Source organism: Myotis yumanensis, unplaced genomic scaffold, assembly GCF_028538775.1.
Source record: "Myotis yumanensis isolate MYYU_CA2020_CCGP unplaced genomic scaffold, mMyoYum1.0.hap1 SCAF_7, whole genome shotgun sequence".
NCBI classification, from domain to species: Eukaryota; Metazoa; Chordata; class Mammalia; order Chiroptera; family Vespertilionidae; genus Myotis; species Myotis yumanensis.
This window is the reverse complement of record NW_027223758.1, coordinates 7,199,030-7,211,895: the sequence shown is the minus strand read 5'-3', so window position 1 is coordinate 7,211,895 and position 12,866 is coordinate 7,199,030. Positions and strand designations below refer to the sequence as shown.

Here is a 12,866-nt window from a genome sequence, read left to right as displayed (position 1 = left end):
TTCAGTATTCGACATCTCTGTAACTGATTGCATAGCCCCTTCACTAGGAAAGCAGACCAGCTTCTTGAAACAATTCTCCATTGTTGAATATGTAGGCCGATTCCAACTTTCTGCTATTGTGAATAACTCTACAGTGGATATCCTTGTACATAAGCCTTTGCACACATCTCTGATTATTTCCTTAGGGTGAATTCCTGGAAGTAAAATGACTGGTGTGATGGGTCACACATACTAAGACGGTTGGTAAGTACTGTCGTAGTAGTCTGGAAAGTCTATGACAAATAACGCTTCCGACGGAATGTGAGTGTCTTCTCTCCCATGCTCTCCCCACCCTCGCCAGTCCTGACACCGACCAATCGAAACAGAGAAAAACAAGCAAACAAATAAGTCATTCTCCTGGAGAAAAGCAGTCTGGCCGTTTGGTGCATGTTTTTTCCGGATTGCTTTCTGTGCACGTGTATTCACGTGCGTGTGTGTTTTTGTAGCACTAGAATGCTGTGTACATACATATTGCTTTGTATCCAGATTTTTAAATTGACTGTATGCTGGCATCTTTGGTGAAGCATCATTCTTCTCCGTGACTCCCTCCTGTCCCGTCGTATGTCTGCACGGGAGTATGTCTTTAACTGACAGCTGAGTACAAATGGCGTACAAAGGGTAACTGTCCCATTACAGGAGGCAGCTGATCAATGATTCTCCTTAACGCCGAGCATAGGGCTGCTGCCAACTTTTCCCATATAAATGGATGGAATACATTTCCTTTCTTATACATAGTTCCTAAATAATTCCTTCGAAATGAGAGCGCTGGAACAAAAACCACACATTTCTGAGGAGTTTAATATGTGTCACAAGATTGGGAAAAGCCGAGTTCTTATGTCCCCAGTAGTCTGTGGGTTGCGGTCTCTCCCCATCTTGCTGATGCCATGTTTCCGTTCTTTTTGATATTGCTGCTCTGAAAGGCATGCAAAGTGATCTCACTGCAGTTTTCACTTCGGTTGATTTGATTACTGATGAATTGAACCATTTGTCCCCAGTGAGCTGCCCATTGGCATCTCCACTGCTGTGATTTGTCGCTCACTTTTCTGCGTTGCTCTGGGGAGCTGTGTATGTTTTAAGAGTCTTAATATGTTGTCATCAATGTTGGAAATTTCTTCCCTAGTCGTCTTGTGTCTTTTAATTGAATCAGCTGTGGGTGTCGATGTCCAGGAATCTTTCATGTTCATGTTCAACCATTTTGTCTTTTCTTTTGTGGTATCTGCCCTCACACCAGAAAGGCCTTCGGGGGAATGATCTGGGGGCTCATTGCCGCCGTGGACAGTTGGACAGATGTCCAGAGAACTCAGTGGCATTGCATGTGTAGGTGGACAGAGTGCCCTTTCAGCTTTGGAGGGGCCGTGACAGCCACTGGGCAATGCACTCCAGGTGGCCAAGAGCCCTCTGTCTTTTCCTGATTTTTATTCTTAACTAGTTACATAGCAGAGAGAGCACTGGGCAGGGAGTCGGGACTGCCAACGTCAGCCCCGCTGTGCACTCACAGTGGAGCCTCAGTTCCCTCATTTATAAAGTGAAGGAATGACGAGGATCTTCCCCCTTCACCCTTACCTGCTTATGACCTATGACCTTAAGTAGGGCCCTAAAAATCACTCCCTATTGAATCCTCTCTAGGCATGTAAGACCAGACACTCCAAAGAAAAACAAAAAGACTCATCCATACAAACATTAAAAATTCTAGGACGTCACAAAACACCACAAGTACAATTAAAAGACAAAGAATAAGCTAGGAAAAATACTTTAAACAATTAACTCGTTAAACCTCCCCATCCAGTCAAGGGACAGATAATCCCTGCACATCCTCCCTCAGAGGGCTGGGGGTGGGGAAAGGAGCCCCGAGGATACTGAGCAAGGGCCCAGGGAGGTGCTCAGGCTATGCTTTTTATCCTCTGAATGAGAGAGTGAGTGAGTGAGTAAATGAATGAATGAAGGCTAAGCCTGCGTCCTAGGTGGTGGGGGCCTTCCTTTAAACTAGGAGGTGGCCTGACCCGGGAAAAGAAGGGGTTTCCATTGTTTACTGTGGCGTGTTCACTGCAGAGCCTCCCCCTTCCTCTGAGCTCATCTGGAAAATGGGCTGAGAAATGTTGACTCTCCTGCCTCCTGCCCGCTCCCTCTGAAGGGGGTCAGTCGGGATGAATCAGAGCAGAGGTATTCTGGCTTAGCCATTGTTTTGACAATAGGAATGATTAAACAGACAGTTTATTTATTTTATTCTCATCTTTGCATCCGCATCTCCAGAAGAGCTTTGTTCCTAGGTGCAGGCAAGAAAGGAACTTGTGCAAAGTCAGAAACTGGCCATGAGAAAGAAACAAGGGTTTCTTTGTGGTGGAAGAAAATGCAGGCATCTTTGAGCTTTTATTTTCTCACAGGATTTCATGTCACTTTAAACTGGTTCTTCTCTGCTCTGAGTGGCCTTGGGATGGCTGTTGAACTCGAGTTGCAGCATGAAAGATTGGGTTAGACATCAAGAGGGACTTCTTGGTTAATGAACTTGTGTAGGCAGAGGAAGGGAGAGAGTGAGGACAGTCCTACAAACTCCTTCCACCTTCAGGAGAAACCCTCGTGCCACCTTCTCAGAGGTCTGGGAAGCTGCGATGGAAGCAAAGCACAGCCTAGCAGAAGGATCCTGAGAGAAAACGTTATACTTCCCTCAAATTTCACAGGTGGAGAAACAGGCAGGACCACGCAACAAATATTTACCAAGGACTTCCCGTGTGCCAGGTCTGTTCTGAGCACTGGGCGGACAGCAGTGAGACAGATGGCTAGCAAACAAGGTCATGAACATAGAATGAAATGTCAGGGGGCACTGGGCTGGGTCGGGACAGGAAATGCTGGGGGAGGAGAGAGTGGGAGGTGCCTTTGAGGTAGGGTCATGCATGATGCAGTGACTCACAGGGTCACATGAGATACACTCAGAGTCTGGTTTCCTGACCCCTAGTCAAGGGTTCCTCCAGGGTGTTTTGGTTGCAAGTAACTGAAAATCCAATTCAAAAAGGCTTATGCCAAAGGGAGGTTTATTGGCTGAAAATTCTGACGTTAGATCCTATTTCAGGATTGTTTGGATACAGGTTCTCAAGCCCTGCCCCCTCTACACGTGCCTGCTTCTTCCACGGGGGTTTAAATTCTCAGGCTCCCAGCAAGACGACCACCCAGATCTCCAGGCCCACGCCCTCTGAGAGTCCAGCTCAACAGGACAGAGCTGCTCCTTCCCCAGAAAATTGAACAAAAGCCCTAGGCCTGACTCCCTGGCCAAGTTTGGGTCACGGCCCCATTTCTGAACTAATCACAATGGCGTGGGGGTTGTCCAGCACCTATGGGGAGGTTGGGGAGGTTGGGGAGGCCCGCCCTGGACCACTGGGCTGGGAGAAGGGAGGGGACACTCCCAGGTGAATTCTGAGCATTGTTGGCAGAAGAAGGAATATGGATTCAGGCTGGCCCAAACGCAGCCATGACAATAACCTCTCCCCACACCTCCGTGCTGTATCCCCCTCAGCACCCCTCCCCGCCCCCCCCAGGCTTTCCTGGGCACCTTCTGTGAGCTTCCATCTCTGTTTCCCACAGAGTGAAGCCTTCAAGATTGAAGAGGTTTGCTTCTAATCCTCAAGGATCTTATAATCTTCTCAAGGAAACAAATCCTATGCCCTTATTTTCATTCTGTCTTTTTGTGGTTTGCTAATGACATGAATTTTCTGTCCACAAAAGGAAGGATGTCCGTGGGCTGGAGGAGTCCAGGCGGGCTCCCAGTGCCTGTCAGAGGGTGGGCTGTATCAGGAAGGTTGACGGAGCAAATGGGACCGGGTACGCAGGATGCCTGCCATGTGATTATGGCTTTTCGGGATACATGTTTAGAGTGTGTATAGCTCTTGTACCACAGGTGGTTTACAAGATTATAAGGTAGGATAAGGCAAGTGTGTAATTTAGTAGTCAGGTATTTATTCCAAATTTGTCTTAGAAACAAATATATTCTTAACTTATCAGACTTGGGTAATACTGCTGGGGATGAAGCTAAAATGAAAAAATAAAAAGAAGGGCTCTCTGCTTCTGAAGAAGCCGCTCTTCCTGCGCAGTGCCAGCCACAACCCTGAGACACGATGGTGAAGGTCAGAGTGAACGGAATGGGCCGCATTGGGCGCCTGGTCACCAGGGCTGCTTTTAACTCTGGCAAAGAGGATATTGTCGCCATCAATGACTCCTTCATTGACCTTAACTACATGGTCTACATGTTCCAGTATGACTCTACTCATGGCAAGTTCAAAGGCACAGTCAAGGCAGAGAACGGGAAGCTTGTCCTCAATGGAAAGCCCATCTCCGTCTTCCAGGAGTAAGATCCTGACAACATCAAATGGGGAGATGCTGGTGTGAGTATGTTGTGGAGTCACTGGTGTCTTCACTACTATGGAGAAGGCTGGGGCTCACTTGAAGGGTAAATCCAAAAGGGTCATCATTTCTGCCCCTTCTGCAGATGCCCCCATGTGATGGGTGTGAACCATGACAACTCCCTCAAGATTGTCAGCAATGCCTGCTGCACCACCAATTGCTTAGCCTTCCTGGCCAAGGTCATCCATGGGACTCATGACCATAGTCCATGCCATCACTGCCACCAAGACCGTGGATGGCCCCTCTGGGAAGCTGTGGCTTGATGGCTGAGAGGCTGCCCAGAACATCATCCCTGCCTCTACTGGTGTTGCCAAGGCTGTGGGCAAGGCCTTCCCTGAGCTGAATGGGAAGCTCACTGGCATGGCCTTCTGTGTCCCTACTCCTGATGTGTTGGTTGTGGATCTGACCTGCTGCCTGGAGAAAGCTGCCAAATATGATGACATCAAGAAGGGGGTGAAGCAGGCATCGGAGGGCCCCCTCAAGGGCATCCTGGGCTGTACTGAGGACCAGGTTGTCTCCTGAGACTTTAACAGGGACACCCACTTCTCCACCTTTGATGCTGGGGCTGGCATTGCCCTCAATGACCACTTTGTCAAGCTTGTTTCCTGGTCTGACAATAAATTTGGCTACAGCAACAGGGTGGTGGACCTTATGGTCCACATGGCCTCCAAGGAGTAAGAACCCCCTGGACCACCAGCCCCAGCAAGAGGAAGAGAGGCCCTCCGCTGCTGGGGAAGTCCTTGCCCCAACTCGATCCCCCAACACACTGAGAATCTCCTGACCTCCACAGTTTCCACCCCACACCCCCTGAAGAAGCGGAGGGGCTTTGGGAACCCTATCTTGTCATGCACCATCACAGTTCACTGTACCTAGCCAAAAAATAAATAAATAAAAAGAAGGGGGAGGCGATAATTTAAAGAAAGATCATAAATAAAATCCCCACCGACCCTCCACTTCTCCAACCCCCCGTCCCCACTACCACAGGTAGTTTGCAGAAATGGCAAAAATATAGGCTTGAGAATGAGTAAGGTTTGGGAAATGCTGATCTGGAGCTTGGATTCTGGGATTAGACAGACTGGATTCCAGCGTCCGACCCACCATGCATCTGCAATGAAACTGGGCAAGTTGACTCACCTTTCTAGGCCTCAGTTTTCTTACCTGTAAAATGGGGCTGAGACTGAGGCCAACTTCGTAGGGGATTTTGAGGAATCCTAGAGATCAATAATGTATGCGAAACACTAGGGTGCCCTCTGATGTACTAGGAAGTGGATAGTTATTCAGTAGCTACTAATAATCTTTACTGATATTCAGGGGAAGAGAAGAAAAGATGGTCCAGGCACAGCGAGAGCCAAGGCCCAGAGTGGGGCTGACGTGGCCTGTGGGGGCACAGCAGGGATGATATTGGGACCTGTAGTGGAGGATGTGCAATTTGAAAGGAAACTGCAGAGGTGAACAAGGCTCCTTTTGCTCCCCACCAAATCGCTCCCCACTGACCTCCCCCCCCCCCCCCCCAACTGCTGTCCTCCCTCTCCCTCACTGAGAGCTAGAGTGTCTGTGCAGACAGATGCCAGAGAACTGGGGTTGTGCTCCATGGAGTTCATCTGTGTTGTTTATCTTTTAAACATCATTAACCACAAATTAGCTGATTCTTTTGTGGCTATAAATTAATAGATTCCATTAGTAAACAGTCAATTACAGGATGATTACTTTCCCCCTCGAACCTCAAGCTTTTGTATAGCTATTTGAGAGTGTTTGATTCTGTCCTCTTCCCACTCCCAGTGTCCTTTCTGGGTTCTTGGTTCACTGGTCCGGATCTTCCAAATGGACTGGGAGGCTGAGGGTGGGGGTGTGGGCTCCCTCTGTAATGAGGTTGTAAGCAGCCTGTTGTTTGTTTTGCAGAAACAAACTGATGGACCAGAGGGGTTTTTTTTTCCCAAGAGAATTTCTGTTTCAAACACAAAACAAAGCAGCCGGTGTCCATCTCCTTTCAGTCCTGTATATGCCATCAACATATCCTATTTGTGTTTTCTTCCATATCTTTCCTGCTTCTGGGACCTCATCCTGGTAAACTCCTGAAAATCATTTTTTTCAAGCTCCATCCACTCCTCCCTCACTCCCACTATTCATTCATCCCAACACCCATCTATCCATCCGTCCTATCTGGACTCTATCCAGATACATCATCTGTCCTTGGCTGGAGTAGTCCAGAGGGACACTGGTCCCACTGTATCCACCGGCCAAGTTTTAAAGCATCCAGGTAGTAAGATGGGGTTAGTCCTTGGAACCCATAGCCATAAACCTACTACTGGGATAGCAAACGTGGTACCCTTAGGGGTCGGGCAGGTAACATAAATAACTAAAAGCAAAGCAAGTCCCAGGCCTTCAGTGAGCTGTGGGGTTCGAGCCGTTCCTAAGGCCTTCTAATTCAAAGGAAAAGTAAAATGCAGCATCTTCAAACTAATGGTTCTTAACGGGGGGCAGGTATGCCCGATACTTGACAATGTCTGAGGGATCACTTCTGTCCCCACCACCATTGGCGTCCAGGCCAAATGGCCCTATAGTTCTCTCCTCCACAACTACAGTAACAATCTCCTTGGTCCTCTAGTCCCTCCCTTGATGCCTTTCAATCAATTTGCATAACCTGCTGGAGAGAGAGTTCCTAGAAAGCAAATCTGGTCTCCTATTGCTTCTTTGTCTAAAATCCTTTTGGACGGCTACAGTTGTCCCTGGCAATGTCCCAACCACTCGCCATGTTCTCTAAGGTCCATGTGCTCGTCCAGGCTCATGCCCATCCACCCTCCTTCTCATCCCCACATCCTGACCTCCGGATTCCTCCAGTGGACTTTCCCACCCCAGGGCTTTTGCACTTGCTGTTTCTTCGTCCTGAACACTCTTCTTGCCACTCTTTGCTTGGTTAACACTTACTCACCTTTGAGGCCTGTTTCAATTAGTAATGCTTTTGACTGCAAGTTATAATGGTCTCAACAAAAACAGACATATTTTAATCACATAGCAAGAAGTCTGGAGGAGCTGGTTTCCAGGTATTGATTCTGTGACTCAGGGCTGGTATATGGGATGAATTGGGGTTTCCTTGGGGTCACAGAATGGCTGCCTCAGCTCTAGACATCTCATCCCCATTTAAAGCAGGAAGAAGTAGGGCAGTGGAGCCAACAGACTTCAGCTTGCATCTCATTAGTCACAATTGTCCCACAGTAACCCCAGCTGCAATGGGGCTGAGGAGGTATTTCACTCTTGCAGCCTTGATAGAGGGTGTAAGTAAAGGAGAAAGAGGTTGGGAAGGCTGTCTATAACGTGTTGGCTTAAATGTCACTTCCTTCTAGAAGCCTTTCCTGATTCCCTAGACCAGGCCAGACACTCCCATTATATGCTTTCCTAGCACCCTGTACCTCTCCTTCTTAACCCTTACCACAACTGATTTATTAATTTACTTGTATAATTGATTGACAGGCATCTGATTCTTTCTTTTTGCTGGGAGTTCAGCAAGCTTAGTGAGTTCTCTCCTTTTTCTCCAGCTCCTAAGTGGGTGCCTGGTACACAGTAGGACCTCAATAGCTATTTAGTGACTTACTGCTGTCAAATTATTCTTCCCAGAGAACAGAGGGGCCTGACCCTGTTGGCCCGGGACCGTTCCTGCCCCTGGGAGGAGGATAGGCTGCTTTAGTCACCTGCTTTCCCAGCAGTGGCCAGCCCTGTTTGGCAGTCTCCTACCAGCCTGTTCCTGGAACAGGTCCATTGATTTCAATTGCACCTCTGTCGGCTGCATGTTGATAAGGAGAGGAAGCTTGTATGCAGATCAGTTCTGAGATACCGCACTGGGAACCAGCCACCTGGCGGGGTGCCCCTAGGCTCTGGGAGGATGGGGGTTCCTGCCACAGAGGGCTGGGCCCTGCCCCCTTATCCCCTCTCTCCTACTCAGCAGGGACTTCCGAGTTTCCTTATTTTGCCCATGTATCGATCCAGTTATTTTACCTTGGACCTCAATTTTTCACATAAGACTAAAAGTGACATCATGCATTCACTCTGTGCAACTTTGTGGAGTATGTTAATGAGCGTGACTGCAGACGCGGGGTGGACAGGAAATGGTTTGAGAGATAGACACAGGCATCAGCCAGAGTCATCAATAAATATAAAACTATTTCACAATAGAGGGACATCACCTAGGGAGGTTAGAAGAGGCTTCCTGGAGACTGTGCTGACTCAGAGAGGAAGAGAAACAGGAGTCAAATGCAGGATCCTGAGACAGGAGACGTTCCAGGTTATCTGGGTGGGCTCAGTATAGTCACGGGGTCCTTAGAGAGACATCGGGGCACATGAGGTCAGGAAGCAGAAAGTGAGAGAGAGAGTTGAAGATGCTACACTGCTGACTTTGAACATGGAAGCTGGGGCCACGAGCCAAAGAATTTAGAAGCTTCTAGAAGCTTGAAAAGGCAATGAAATGGATTCTTGTTTAGAGTCTCCTGAAGGAACACAGCCATGGGGACACCCTGATTTTAGCTCAGTGAGATCTCTTTAGGATTTCTGACCTCCAGAACAATAATACATGTGTGTGGTTTTAAACCACCCCATTTGTGGTCATTTGTTTTAGCAGCAACAGGAAACTAATACAGCACACAGTGGAATGCTGACCAGGTCAGGCACCACTTGTGTCTCAGTACCGAGTTCATGCTTCTAGTCGTTTCTGAGATTGCCCCTGACCGTGCTCTCTCCAAGGCCCAAAGCCCTTTGCCAATCCTTCTGTTGCTGCAAGTCACTTTCTGCTCTGATTGTCTACTAATGTCTCTTCCACGGGTCACCTGGACTTCCTTCTCATCTCCCTAGCCTCATCCATTTAAAAACCAATTATTAATGCCTCCCCTCTTATTTCAAAAGGGACTTAGGGACCAGACACCCATCCATCCATCCATCCATCCATCTAACATTTCCTGAGCACTTATGCTAAGGACCAGGCACAGTCCTAGGTGCTGGGAACAGAAGTCCCCACTGGGGCTGCCTGGGGGACAGGACTGTGGTGTCATGCTGGATTCCTGGTGGGGCTCCATTTGGGTACTCAGAGCGGACGTTGGTTGTTTTGGAGCCACAGTGTCTGTTTCCCATTTCCAGCATCATTTCGAGGAGATGGTACATCCAGGTACCTGCCTTCTACCATAGGCGCTAGGAGACTTCCTAACTCACAGCCTTCCTCTGTGGACTCGGCGCAGACCTTTGTTCATTCTCGCGGCCCAGTTCCTCGTGGCCCTAGCCTGGTCACCCCCTCACCACCTGCGGGTCCTTCAGCTCCCTCTGCGGAAGGAGGGAGAGAGCTCTGCTGCTTCAGTGCTCCTTGTTGGGGACGAGGGGCACAGACAGTGAAGTGGCCCCCAGGCTTTGGTGGGAGGCACACCTGCAGGCGGGATCCTCACTCCCCACCCACTCTCTGACTCGCCTCGCCGTCGCCATCTGACCTCTCTTGTCTGGTCCTTCGTCTATAACGTGGATACTACGATCTTGAAGGGTGAACGGGACAGCATAGCTGTGATAATTAGGGTACCCCCTGGAACCTGGTAGGACTCAAGGTTGTTTAAGTATCGGGTGCTGTGGCATTTTGAGAGAGGTCCCCTTGTCCTGGTTTTGGGTCAACAAAGGCTGGGGGGACGGATCCCTTTCACTGCTGAGCCCCCCGCGCCCAGCACAGGGGTGTCTGTCACTCAGGCCCTCCAGAAAACACAGCAGGCAGAACTGGATGCAGGAGACGCACTGGGGGACGCCTGTGAGGTGCAAAGGGAAGTGAGAGAGGGGCAGGGGCGGGCTTCAGACCAAATGCAGTGTCGCCTGGAAAGGGAGTGAAGGAAGGGCAGAGGGGAGGGGAGGGAGAGCCTTGGACCACGGGCAGCTCTGTGAAAATCCCGCCAGCCGTGGGTGTCTCTGAGCAGAGACTGCCCTTTAAGTGAGGCTGTGCCGGGCAGAAGTGGCCTGGCTCTGCCCCTGGCAGGGCAGCTCGGGCACAGCGCAGCCTCAGCACGTCTGAGAGGCTGGCATCTGCAGGCACCGGGCACCTCCAGTCTTTGAGGCAGCATCTCTCGAAAGGAGATCTGTGTCCTGCACCAACTTGGCTCCCCCAGAATTTGATGAATATTTATGAATAATGAATGATTAAAGACATGAGGAATGATTAAACGCATGAGTCTTGCAAACTGAGGTTGCACATTAGGTCTGGGCCGAGCCATTGCTGCTGATTGAAATTCTCAATGAACGTCCAATGCTGTGGGTTAGCCTGTTCACCATTTATTGGAGACCTACTATGCGCCCCCTCCCATGCTGGGCCCAGGGCTCCCAAGATGAGCAAACATCTCTGCCATCCAGAACTTTCTCTGATGGGCTGAAGGGCTGGTCGCAGCTGACCAGCAGCTATAGGAAAGGCTACTCTTGTTCAGACTTCAAAGCTACTTCTGAGTCGATGGCTCAGTCGGCCGGGCACATTGGGGTGCTGGCCACGGGCAAAATATTGAGCTTATACCCCCTCAGGGGCCCCTCCGACCAGGGGCAGGCCCGAAGTTTCCCAGGCAGGCGAATATGATGGTTAGTCAGCATCAAAAATCCAATCAGAAAGAAAAGGAAAAAGACAAATTCTTTCAGTCACATCCAACAAGGAAAACAAATGTTGGCTTTCCCCATGGATTTTCTGGTCAGTTGTGGAATTTTAATAATGCCACATGCTTTGGGCTGACCCTTTGTGGAGGAAAACGGAAATTGGACATCTGACCACCAGGATTCAATGAAGAGAAAGCCGACGGGTGGATGGTGTCCCGATGTGGCATCTCATCCCGAGGCCTCCCTCAGGGCTTTGAATCGATTCTGTGGCCACTTAAAAGCTTTCTTCTCGGAGGCTGGATGGGACACTGCGGGTCCCTGGAGAGAATAGGAGCTGCAGGGACCTCCATGATGTTGGGGTTTTGCTTCTCCTGGGCCGTCTTCCTGGTACTTAAAAAAAGAAAAGAAAAACCAAAAAAGCCTGGTCATTTTATCTCTTTGGTTACAAACATCTTTCATTCCTCCAGAAAGAAATGAAAACACACATTGCCCTGTAATGATGTTTACCGAGAAAAAAAAATCCTCGCGTAAAATCAACAGACACAATCTGGATAAAATAGATCATTCAGCGACTTCCTGGCGAACTCTACACCTTAATCCCCGCCACCAGCCGTGCGCTCTGGGCTCCTGGGCATGTATTTGTTTTACTTTCTTGAAAGTGTGTGAGTGGGAGAGCCCATCCACAGTCGTGCCGGGTGAATGGCAGGGAGACATTCCCCGAATAGCTCCTCAGCGCGTCCGTCAGTAGAAGTTTTTCTCTTCTGCTCATGGCAACGAATCAAATATCTAACTGTGATTTTTAGACCTCAAGGCACACGAAGAGATTTGTTTGACAAAGGAGGGAGTGAATTAGAAAGCTCTGCTCCAGTGATGGGGAAGAATTTTCCGCAACATGAGGCTAACTCACCTGCACCACACTTTGCCTGTAAATGCCATGTGCCCATCAAGCTTCCCAAAGGAAGAGAGCCCATTGGCCAGGGCTGGTCCCCACCAGAGGGACTGGGGACTGTGGTCCCCCCTTGGCAACAGGCTCTGTGTCCCGACAGCACCTGGCTCCCCGTGGAGGGTCCCCTTGGCAGCTTTTGAGTGGAGTGCTGACAGCTCCGATTTGCCAGGGAGCTGGGCAATCAGAAGTGATTCCTCCTCCTGCTCAGTGTAGTGGGGAAGGGACTGTCAGGGCAACAGAGGAAACGCTAAGGGGAGCGGACAGCGGGGGCTGGGCCGCTGCGCAGAGCAGAGGAAGGAGCGGGACAGGCCTGATGAGCGCACGTCAAGGGGATTCAGGCCAGACCCTAGAGCAGTGATGGCGAACCTATGACACGCGTGTCAGAGGTGACACGCGAACTCATTTTTTTGGTTGATTTTTCTTTGTTAAATGGCATTTAAATATATAAAATAAATATCAAAAATATAAGTCTTTGTTTTACTATGATTGCAAATATCAAAACATTTCTATATGTGACACGGCACCAGAGTTAAGTTAGGGTTTTTCAAAATGCTGACACGCCGAGCTCAAAAGGTTCGCCATCACTGCCCTAGAGGGCCGTGCGCCACGCATCCTCCTGGGAGCCCGACGCCTGCTTCCCCAAGTCAGTGGTCTCGAGAGAGGCATGGCCCCAGGTGCGGCCTTTAAACTGCAGCTGGGAATGGAGGTGCTATCTGGATGGACACTTCTTATTTAGAAAAGTGAACATTAGTGAGAACACATCAGCACTCCAAACCCACCATCTCAGATGGTGTTGAGCATCAGCCTATGAACCAGGAGGTCATATTTAGTGTTATAAATAGTGTTATATTTTTATTTAATCTCAGGTGCCAATTAAATTTTCTAATAGAAGTAACAGTCCCTG

General features: G+C 49.3%; 1 pseudogene; it reads left to right on the top strand.

Annotated features, from left to right (window-relative positions):
* The first annotated feature begins 4,142 nt into the window (after positions 1 to 4,142).
* LOC139014411 (glyceraldehyde-3-phosphate dehydrogenase pseudogene) lies at positions 4,143 to 5,106 on the top strand (annotated as a pseudogene).
* The last annotated feature ends 7,760 nt before the right edge of the window (positions 5,107 to 12,866 follow it).